The sequence below is a fragment of the Eptesicus fuscus genome, chromosome 2 (assembly GCF_027574615.1).
Source record: "Eptesicus fuscus isolate TK198812 chromosome 2, DD_ASM_mEF_20220401, whole genome shotgun sequence".
Taxonomy (NCBI): Eukaryota; Metazoa; Chordata; class Mammalia; order Chiroptera; family Vespertilionidae; genus Eptesicus; species Eptesicus fuscus.
Genome location: NC_072474.1, coordinates 60,038,003 through 60,050,091, shown reverse-complemented (window position 1 = coordinate 60,050,091; position 12,089 = coordinate 60,038,003). Strand labels below are relative to the sequence as shown.

At 40.6% G+C, this 12,089-nt stretch overlaps 1 protein-coding gene across 2 annotated transcripts in view; it reads right to left on the bottom strand.

Annotated features, from left to right (window-relative positions):
- The window catches only part of SPARCL1 (SPARC like 1), a 64,242-nt gene that overhangs the window by 39,133 nt on the left and 13,020 nt on the right, over positions 1-12,089 (bottom strand). The gene's annotated exons all lie outside the window — the stretch shown is intronic.

Below are 12,089 nucleotides of genomic sequence, written 5' to 3'. Positions count from 1 at the left end.
CAGGAACAAGACAGGGATGTCCACTTTTAACACTCTTATTCAACATAGCACTGGAAGTGCTAGCCATAGCGACCAGACAGGAAAAATACATAAAAGGCATCCAAATTGAAAAGGAGGAAGTAAAATTCTCATTATTCACAGATGACATGATATTGTACATAGAAAACCCTAAAGAAGCAACCAAAAGACTAGATTTAATAAATGAATTTGGCAATATAGCAGGATACAAAATTAACACCCAGAAATCGATGGCATTTTTATACACCAATGATGAATTCTCAGAAAGAGAAACTAAACAAAGAATCCCATTTATCATTGCAACAAAAAATTTGAGATACTTAGGAATAAACTTAACCAAGGAGGCAAAAAACCTGTACTGAGAAAACTACAGGACATTGAAAAAAAGAGACAGAGGAAGATATAAACAAGTGGAAGAATATACCATGTTCATGGATTGCTAGAATTAACATCATTAAAATGTCTGTACTACTCAAAGCAATCTACAGATTCCATGCAATCCCTATAAAATTACCAAAACCATATTTCACAGATCTAAACTCCAAAAATTTATATGGAACCAAAAAATACCCCAAATAGCCACAGCAATCTTGGTAAAGAAGAACAAAATTGGAGGGATCACAGTACCAGATATTAAGTTATACTACAAAGCCATTGTAATTGCAACAGCCTATTACTAGCACAAGAACAGGCATATATATCAATAGAACAGAAGAGAGACTTCAGAAATTGACCTAAGCCATTAAGGACAATTAATATTTGACAAAGGAGGCAGGAGCATACAATGGAGTCGATACAGTCTCTTCAATAAATGGTGCTGGGAAAATTGGACAGATAAATATAAAAAAAAATGAAACTAGACCACCAACTTATACCAAACACAAGAATAAACTAAAAATAGATGAAAGACTTAAATGTAAGACATGAAACCATAAAAACTCTAGAAGAAACCATAGGCAATAAAATCTCAGATATCTCTTATAGCAATATGTTTTCAGATACATCTCCTAGAGCAAAGGAAACTAAGGAGAAAATAAACAAATGGGACTACCTGGAAATACAAGGCTTCTGTACAGCAAAAGAAAACACCAACAAAAATGAAAAGGGGGTCCATTGTATGGGAGAACATATTTGGCAACATATTTGTCAAAACATGTAAAGGGTTAATATTCAAAATATGTAAGGAACTCATACAACTTAACAAAAGGAAGACAAGCAATCCAGTTAAAAAATGGGCAAAGGACCTAAATAGACACTTTTCCAAAGTGGACATATAGATAGCCAAGAGACTTATGAAAAAATGTTCAAAGTCATTGATCATCAGAGTGATGCAAATTAAAATTACAATGAGGTAAATACCATCTCACACCTGTCAGAATGGCTACCATCAAGAAATCAATAGGAATTCAGACTGATGCAGCCACTGTGGAGAACAGTTTGGAGTTTCCTCAAAAAACTAAAAATGGAACTCCCATTTGACCCAGTGATCCCACTTCTAGGAATATACCCCCAAGAAACTAGAAACACCAATCAGAAAGGATATATGCACCCCTATCTTCATAGCAGCACAATTTACAACAACTAAGATTTGGAAACAGCCTAAGTGTCCATCAGCAGATGAGTGGATTAAAAAACTGTGGTACATTTACACAATGGAATACTATGCTGCTGTGAAAAGGAAGGAACTTCTACTATTTGCAACAGCATGGATGGACCTGGAGAGCATTATGCTAAGTGAAATAACTCAGTCAGAGAAAGATAAATATCACATGATCTCACTCATTTGTGGAATATAATGAACAACATAAACTGGTGAACAAAAACAGATCCAGAGACAGAGAAGCATCGATCAGACTGTCAAACCTCAGAGGGAAGGCTGGGGAGGGTGGGGAGAAGGGGGAGAGATCAACCAAAGGACTTGTATGCATGCATAACTGATGGACACAGACACTAGGGGGGGTGAGGGCACAAGTGGGGATGGGTTAGGGAGGACAATGGGGGAATCAGGACACATATGTAATAGCTTAGTAATTAAAGAGAAAAAAATATATAAAAAAAGAAAGAAACCAACAAATGATAAGTGCTGGTGAGGATGTGGAGAAAAAGGAACCCTCGTACACTGCTGGTGGGAATGCAGACTGGTGCAGCCACTATGCAAAACATTATGGAGTTCCCTCAAAAAATTAAAAATGGAACTGCCACTTGACCCAGTGATCCCACTTCTAGGAATATATTGTAAGAAACCCAAAACACCAATGAGAAAGAATGTATGCAACCCTATGTTCATAGGAGCACAATTTACAATAGCTAAGATCTGGAAACAACCCAAGTGCTCAATAGTAGATGAGTGGACAAAAAAATCTGTGGTATATTTACATGGAATACTATGCAGCTGCAAAAAAGAAGGATCTCTTACCCTTTGAGATAGCATGGGGGGACCTGGAGAGTATTGTGCTAAGCAAAATAGGCCAGTCAGAGAAAGACAAGGATCATATGATCTCACTCACATGTGGAATCTAATGAACAAAAGAAACTGATGGACAAAATAGATCCAGAGATAGAAGCATGGAACAGACTGTCAAATCTCAGAGGAAAGGTGGGGGTGGGTGGGTGTGTAGAGATCAATCAAAGAACTTGTATGTATATATGTATAACCCATGGACATAGACAATAGGGTGGTGAAGGCCCAAGGCAGGGGTTGGAGGTGGGCTAGAAGCAAAGAGGGAAAAGGGGGAATAGATCATACTTTCTACAATAAAGCTTTTTTTTTTTTTAAAAAAGAAATTACTGAAAAGTTTTCCTAGAAAGAGCTTACATTGCACCCCACTATTAAGTCCTCATTGTGTGCTAGAATTGGGGATCAGGTAAGAAAAAAGAGGGAAAGAAAAAAGAGGGAAAGAAGACACCTGGGGTTTAGCCTTTGTGTTTTGTTTTGTCTGAATTCCAGTAGAATGCTGTGTTGCTTTAGAGTTAGCTCAAAGTTGTTTGGTCTCTATACAAGGTTGGGGAATTCTCTTGATTTAACTTGAGAGTTAAAAATGATTCCAATGGATTAATCTGGGAGGAAAACCAAGATGGCGGTATAGGTAATCACCTGTACTTGCTGCCTCTCACAACCACATCAAAACTACAACTAAAAGACAAAACAATGATCATCCAAAACCATGGGAAAGCTGGCTGAGTGGAAGTTCTACAACTAGAAGGAAAGAAAAAAGTGCATTGAGACTGATAGGAGATGTGGAGGTGCGAAGGTGTGGAGGTGCGTGTGATACGGGCTGGCAACTGGATGCGTTGTTTTTTTTTTTCAATTGGGAGGGAGATACAAGCTCCCAATTGCTCTGAACTCCAGTTCCTGGTGAGACTCTGGGGACCCAGACTCATACAGGGAGAAACTGGACTGTCTGGCATTGGGACAGGAATGTGAGGGTGGCTTTCTCTCAGAAGTGCTTGCAGCGGTCATTGTTCCTGCGCAGGGGTGTGGGAGATGGAGATGCAGGGATCTCTCTGCTGCAGGGCTGACTGGTAGCCATTGCTGTTTGCTCCGCCCTGGTGATTCCCTGAGACCCCACCCCACACAATTTACAACTCCACCCAAGCTGTGTGCAGTGGCTTTTGCATATGAATGGCCTGTCCTTTTGCAGCTTAAAACATAACAAACTGCAGCTGGGTCAGAGCACTCCAAAGCTTCAAAAAGAAGGCCCAAGGCCTGGCAGCAGCAGCCTGCCTTGGTTCACAGCTGGGCCTTGTCTGGGCACTTCCAAACTCCAAACAAAGAGGAGGAATCTGCAGATCTCTCTGTAGCTCCTGCTGTGTGGCCTCAGGTAGTGGCTGACTTTGCACCTCCTTGGAGAGCCAAGAGCCAGTGTACTCAGTGGTCAGTGTGAGACCATATCAGATTACAACTCTTCACATCCATAAACAACACACTCAAGGGGCAGACTCAGTGAGAACCAAAACCCCACTGAAGCAAGTCCTGCCCCATAAGGGTGTCTCCAGCACAGCAGTTCTTCCATTGTAGACACAGCTGGTCCTCACAGCCAATTGGCCTGGAGTTCAATTCCTCCCAGTGATACCAACAGAAATCAAAGCTTAACTACAACAAGACTGTGCACCCAACCCACAAAGGGGTGCACCAAGAGTGTTCACCTCAGGTGATTGGGGAGGCTGAGCCAATGGGCCCTATAGGACACCTACCACACAAGGCCACTCTATCAACACAGGGAAGCAGCCAAAATGCGAAGACAAAGAAACAGGTCACAAATGAAAGAAATGGAGGAAAGCAAACTACTGGATATAGAGTTCAAAACCACAGTTATAACATTACTCAAGAATCTTCTAGAAACATCCAAGGAACTTAGTGAGACCTTTAAGGATCTTAGTGAGAATGCAAAAAAAAAAAAAAAAAAAAAAAAAAAAAAGGAAAAGGACCAGTCAGAAATTAAGTATACACTGACTGAAATAAATAATAATATACAGAAATTCAACAGTAGACTAGAGGATCCCAAGAATCAAGTCAAAGATTTGAAATATGAGGAAGCAAAAAACACCCAACCAGAAGAGCAAAAAGAAAAAAGAATCCAAAATATGAAGATAGTGTAAGGAGCTTCTGGGACAACTACAAGTGTACCAACATCCGAATTATGGAGGTGCCACAAGAAGACAGAGAGCAAAATATTGAAAACCTATTTGAAGAAATAATGACAGAAAACTTCCCCTACCTGGTGAAAGAAATAGACTTACAAGTCCAGGAAGCACAGAGAACCCCAAACAAAAGGAATCCAACGAGGACCACACCAAGACACAACATAATTAAAATGCCAAGGGCAAAAGACAAAGAGAGAATCTTAAAAGCAGCAAGAGAAAACCAGTTAGTTATCTACAAGGGAGTACCCATACGACTGTCAGCTGATTTCTCAACAGAAACTATGCAGGCCAGAAGGGAGTGGCAAGAAATATTCAAAGTGATGAATAGCAAAAACCTACAACCAAGAATACTCTACCCAGCAAAGCTATCATGTAGAATTGAAGGTCCAATAAAGAGCTTCACAGACAAGAAAAAGCTAAAGGAGTTCATCACCACCAAACCAGTATTATATGAAATGCTGAAGGGTATTCTTTAAGAAGAGGAAGAAAAAAAAGGTAAAGATAAAAATTATGAACAACAAAGTGACAACAAATACATATCTATCAACAAGTGAATCTAAAAATCAAGTGAATAAAAAATCTGATGAACAGAATAAACTGGTGAATATAATAGAATAGGGGCATAGAAAGTGAGTGGACTGACAATTCTCAGGGGGAAGGGGGTGTGGGGAGTACGGGAAGAGATTGGACAAAAATCGTACACCTATGGATGAGGACAGTGGGTGGGGGGTAACGGCATGGGGTGGGGTGGGAACTGGGTGGAGGGGAGCTATTGGGAGAAAAAAGAGGAACTTCTGTAATAATCTGAACAATAAAGATTTATTAACAAAAATGATTCCAATGTGCTAAGAGAGTGTGAAGATCTGACCACACCACGTCTTAAAAGCAGTCACAGGTTTTCACTAACCCCTAATCAAGATTCAATTTTTCTGACTTTTGTAGATCTCAGGCCACCTTCCTACTGGGTCCCTATCATTTTATATGAATGATTAGGTAACACAAGTTGAATCAAGTATTTAAAAATGCTTTGCTTTCAGAGCTATTTGAGGGTCACTCTCAATGGTAGAGCCTTATCCCTCTTTATTTACTTTTATTAACAGTACAGGCATAGCACCTTTATTAAACCTAGGATAAACTTCATCCTATTAAAACAACAACAACAATAAAATAAAACATTTACCACTTCTCACTCTACTCATAAATAATGTATTAGTTGACTGAATGCTCCTTCTAAAAATTTTGCCCATTTTTTTTTTGGGGGGGGGGATAAGCTACAACTCTGGGTTTCATACCTATTCAGTAGATTACAATGATTGCATAGCGGTGATAGAGATTTGATTAGAATGCAGTTAGTAACTTTATTGCTTCAGCAATTATAGGCTTATGCTATGTCCTTGTAAAATATGTTTCCATAAATGACTATTTTGATAACTGTCTCCATTTTTCTCAATTCGGTGTTAGAGATTTTGGGAGACACCTCTCCCAGCAGCACTGCATTTCTTCATTATCCTCAAGCAAGCAGATTGGCTGAGAGGGTGGCTCAGAACATTAAAGATGTCAGAAACAGATTATAGGAGGCTTTAATAACTCACTCCCTTTTTTTCTTCTCTAACACTACATTCCAACTTCAATAAGAGAAGTTCTCTGACTGAATAAAAAATGGGTGTGCAGAGAGTGGTTCAGAATTTGTTTTGCCCATCAAATAAATCCTTGAAAAATCCCCAGAAAAATTCTGCATTAGATATGAAAATATTCTTCCTTCTTATGGGAGTGGGGGTAGTGATAGATCATGACCATTGTTTCCAAGCCAAGCAAGCCAAGGTCACGGCAACCTTTCTGTCTAGTTGCTTCAGAGGGAAAGTAGAACACAGGCACATCCTCTGCTTGAAACCTCTTTGTTTTGCTTCCTTTTACATCAAAAGGATTGGCTCTCACCATGGGAGAGGCTGTAATTGGATTTCACCATGACAGGAGGTTGTAATTAGATTTCTCAGCAGGCCTGCAAGTTCTGTCCCTGGAAAAATAAGGAAAGGGGCCCGGATATTTTCCCTGTAGCTGGAGAGGTAGCCCAGGCAAGCCTGCAGAGATTGGTCTGAAAGGCACAGGCAGAAAGGGCTATGCGTGTGTCCAGCACCTCCAAGACGGAGTGCATGGCCCTTCAGGTGGGGGTAGGAAAGCCGTGCATGTAAGAGCAAATATTCCTTGGACATTGCATTTGGTAGGGAACATAGGATATTTCTGTGAATGAAACCCTCTGATTCCTGGTGTCCTAAAATTTCTATCTCCCAGAGAAAGGGAGGGCACTTAAAGTTTGGAATACCCCAGAACAATGGTTCTCAACCTTTCTAATGCCGCGACCCTTTAATACAATTCCTCATGTTGTGGTGACCCCCAACCATAAAATTATTTTTCGTTGCTACTTCATAACTATAATTTTGCTACTGTTATGAATCGTAATGTAAATATCTGTGTTTTCTGATGGTCTTAGGCTCTACAGCAGCGGTTCACACCCATACTCCAGGAAGTGATATGCCAATAGTAAGAAGAAAAATAAAATAATGGGGGAAATCTCTCCTTCTTCTAAGGTATGTGGTATGTCTTTCACCTTGAGACCAGATAGGGTGAACAATCAAGTACTACCCATCTGCCTTGAAAACCAAACATGCAGAAGCAAGTTTCCTTGGTCCAGAAGAAGAGGAGGACCACTAGCAGGGTCGCCTAAGGCCATCGGAAAACACAGATATTTACATTACGATTCATAACAGTAGCAAAATTACAGTGATGAAATAGCAACGAAAATAATTTTATGGTTGGGGGTCACCACAACATGAGGAACTGTATTAAAGATTAGCGGCATTAGAAAGGTTGAGAACCACTGCCCTAGAACCGTGGTCTGCAAACCGCGGCTCACGAGCCACATGTGGCTCGCGAGCCATGGTTTGCCGCTCTGTTGACTAATGAGTTTGCCGACCACTGACCTAGTCTCTCGATTCCAATAATTACAGGCTGTTGTTGTTCCTTGTGATTAAGCCCCTATCCCAGTGGTCGGCAAACTCAGTCAACAGAGCGGCAAACCGCGGCTCAAGAGCCGCAGTTTGTCGACCACTGCCCTAGAACATCACTCTCCATCTGGAGTTAGAAGTGAATTTGTACACAAAAACCCAGAATAGGCTTTGGATAATCTGGTTCATTTTGAGTTCTTATTTGTCATTGGTTTCATTTTAGTTTCTATAATAGTTTCTAGAAGTTTAAATTAGAATAAGATTAGGTCAGAGTAGATTTTTGTACTTTTTAGTCAGTTTCTATAGCTTTTAAAGAACATTAATATAATTAATTTAGACCATTAACTTAAATTTACGTTTAATATGGTAAATGTTATTTTTGAAGTTCCTCGTGTTACCTTGACACTTAAATCTACTTACCCTAACCATCTGTCTCCACTGAGCACTTTGTATCTCACTATACCTCTCCTCTCTTTTTACCTTCCTTCTCTTTCCTTTTCTCTCAAGCATTACAGTTATGAAGTAGCAACAAGCAGTCTGACCACTGAACTTGAGTGGCCATCCATGCCTCCAAAGGGAGGAACAGGCTTGGGGACTATTGTTTTCCCTCTCTGTATTGTCCATTTCAATGACTCCAGGACATTTCAGTGCTGGGGGTTATCTCTCCAAGTCCTTCTAACTGAATTTTCTTCATTTTGCCTGAGTTCCTCTCCAGTCATTGGCTCCTTGGTGGGCAACCTCAGCCAAACTTAACAAGTCCTCCTCTTCTTCTGGACCAAGGAAACTTGCTTCTGCATGTTTGGTTTTCAAGGCAGATGGGTAGTACTTGATTGTTCACCCTATCTGGTCTCAAGGTGAAAGACATACCACACACCCTAGAAGAAGGAGAGATTTCCCCCATTATTTTATTTTTCTTCTTACTATTGGCATATCACTTCCTGGAGTATGTACATTCACACTTCCAAGTAAAGACAGGTATCTTCTGTTGAATTCATTTTTATCAGAGGAAGCCTGTAGGCTTCTATTTTTAGTAATTATTATAACTATGAAAAAATTTCCTTTCAGGGAAATGTAGTAAACAAAATGATTATTGTAAGTGCTTCATAGTCAGACTCAAACAGACCATTCTCCTTCACCCTGTCTTTATATGATAGCCAAAGCCTTTGGTATCAGAGAGAAAATCCTTTAGTCTTATTTTGGCTAACATATACCTGTTATTACCTGATCTGGAGTTAACACTGATGCTTTAGGGCTTTTAGAATATTGATGAGTCTCTTGGGAGAGCTCTACAGCTTGGGGTTAAAGTCATCTGAAGGATTAAAAAAAGATGCTCTTCTATTTCGAGTTCTTGGTTGAGTCACCACTGTCTGACATCAAGATGTCCAGCCCTGTGCATGTATATAATATACTCAAAGTACAGGCTTTTCTGGAGCTCTGACCTTCATTCTTCCTAACTGAACTTTTCACCATGTGGGTCTGAGCTAGTGTGTTAAACATGGGTCATGCCTATAGGAACTTTAACTCTAACCAGAATTCAACAAAGATGTTAAAGATACACATCAAATCAAGGAGAGGATAAACACCTATAGTACTCAGGTAAGAGGACATTATGGGGAGTTGCTGGGGATCTGCATTTCTCACTGCTCTGCCCCTTGTGCAGAGGAGCTGACCTTCTCCTGTTTGTTCCTGGAATAGGCCATGACCCCTCCTACTGCAGGGTCTTTGTGCAAAGTGTTTGCCCTCTCGGAATCCTCCTGCCAGCATCCACTCACCTCAACTACCACCATCCAACATCCACACACATCCACACCACAGAGGTAACCTTATTTAACCTTTGGATCAAGGAAAGTCATCACTGATCTTGAGCAGAGGTCAGGCTCTTCATATACTTTCTTAGAACGAAAGTGCTTTGCCTTCTTAGCACTTACTTCAGTGTATAGTTATATACAATGCACATTAAATATAATTTGAAAATTTTCACCCCCTAAAATCATGCTATAAAAAGAGGGATTTGTTTTATGTTCCAGTAATTCCGAGGTCTCTCAGATTAAAGGCCATTTTCTCAATTACTTCATTTTGAACAACAAAGTACCATTTCATGGAAACAGCCTAAGATGATCTCTAATAATGCTTATTTTTGTTCTTAAGATGGTCACCATGACAATAAAAAAGGATATAAAGATATTAAAAGCAGATTAGTAATTATTCTTGAGGTATGACTTCATTGCAAATGTTGAAACTGAACAATTTTAGAAAGCCACACTTTACAGACTACAGTGGATTCAAATAAGCCCTTTTAAAGAGCACTGGTAAAAGCAGCAGAGTAAGCAATTACATATAGAGATCCTCACCAGAGAATGAGAATTCCTGCTTGGGGATCCAATGTGCAGCATCAGCAGCTTTTTAAGACATATTCTATAAACAACATTCAGAGGATTGATGACACCCTTGCATGAAACAAGTACAGAGTGGATCCAGTGAACAAGGCACTGATTTACAGATGCATATGGAAAGCTTTAACAAAATTATTTCATGAAATACGAGAATGTTAATTAGGATGAGAAGAATCTTCTTTACTCTTTATAAATGTAAAAAACACACCACATTTCTTTTTTTTCTCTTTGGGAATTCAGCGGTTCACATTTATACAATTACTGGAGGCCTGGTGCATGAAATTTGTGCATGGGAGGTGGGGTGTTTCCTCAGCCCAGCCTGCACCCTCTCCAATCCGGGACCCCTCGAGGGATGTCTGACTGCCAGTTTAGGTGGGATTGGGCTTAAACTGGCTGTCAGACATCCCTCTCACAATCCAGGACCACCGCTCCTAACCGTTTACCTGCCTGCCTGCCTGCCTGCCTGATCACACCTAACTGCCTCTGCCTGCCTGCCTGATTGCCCCTACCCGCTCTCCCATGCCGGCCTGATTGCCCCTAACTGCTCTCCTCTGCTGGCCTGGTCACCCTAACTGCTCTTCCCTGATGGCCTGATTGACTCTAACCACCTCTGCCTGCCTGCCTGATCACTTCTAACCACCTCTGCCTGTCTGCCTGATCGCCCCTAACTGCTTCTGCCTGGGCCACACCACCATGGCTTTGTCCGGAAGGACATCTGGAAGATGTCTGGTCTATCCAATCTAGTTAGCATATTATCCATTTATTAGCATAGATCAGTGATGGGCAACCTTTGAGCTTGGTGTGTCAAACTTCGCCAAAAAACTGAGCATAACTCGGGTAGTGTGTCACTTTGAGGAAAAAACTAACTCCAAGACTCTAGTCGCAAATGTTTCATCCTCAGGAGCAGCAAATGTTTCATCCTCAGCATGTGGCCGTGTGTCATCAGAAATGGCTACGCGTGTCAGTGCTGACACGTGTGTCATAGGTTTGCCATCACTGGCATAGATAATTATGAGGCCTTCATTTATTCCTGGGAGATCCCAACTTGGAAAAAGCCATTCTTTTTAGAGTTAGACCTCATTAAAAGAACTACTACACTCTGAGCAGTTAAAGTCATTATTTCAGTTACTCTTACAGTCTTAAGAATTTCCTGTTATCTCCATTTAATAATTAGGGGGAACTGAAGCTTGTCAAGCTTAACAGCCAGCCATTACCACTGGTCAGATACTGTAATAAGAGCCTTACATACACTATCTCATTCAATTCCCAAGATAATTGTATGACTATTGTTATCATCTCTATTTTACATATTAGAAAATGGAGGCAAAGAGTGGATACAATAAACAAACTAGCAAGTATGAGTGCCAGGCCGCCTGCCCCAGAATCCCCCTAGATAACCACCATACTATTACACATCGTGAAGTTGGGAGGAGGCAGTGGGAACTGGGAAAATGGATTTATTCCGGGTGTGAAGTATGTGCTATGAAGTGAGGTCATTTTTCTTTCTCTTTCATTGCCTTCCCAGTTGTTTTTCCCTTGCACTCCACAGTTAACTGGCCACCGTTTTAGTAGTTTCCTTGTTCATTTTCTTAACATCTATTCATTGAATCTTTAAAGGAAACATTTAACTACTGCAATCGGTATACATAACATGGTTGCATAATAGGAAGGAAACAAGCCAGGACTAGAGACTGCATTTCTAAAGAAGGATTTTAAAGAGGCGAAGAGTTGTTTCACAGAGTGGCCACGAAACTCGAGTCTCTCCATACCCTTTCATTGCTATGACGACAGGCTGCTCCTGCTACATGTAGCCAGAAAAAGCAGCTGACATTTCAATGACAGGAACATAGGGGAGAGGTTTACAAAAACAAAAACCAAACCCTCTGGTTTGAATTTCAGTTAGAGAGAAAACTACCCCCTAGAGCAAGTCAAAACCCCTATTCTTGCCTTTAGAAAAGATAAGAAAGGAGAAATGCTGGGGGCCTTCTCCCCTGTCCAAGTGGGCCAATAGAAGAGAATTAACTGCAAAGCA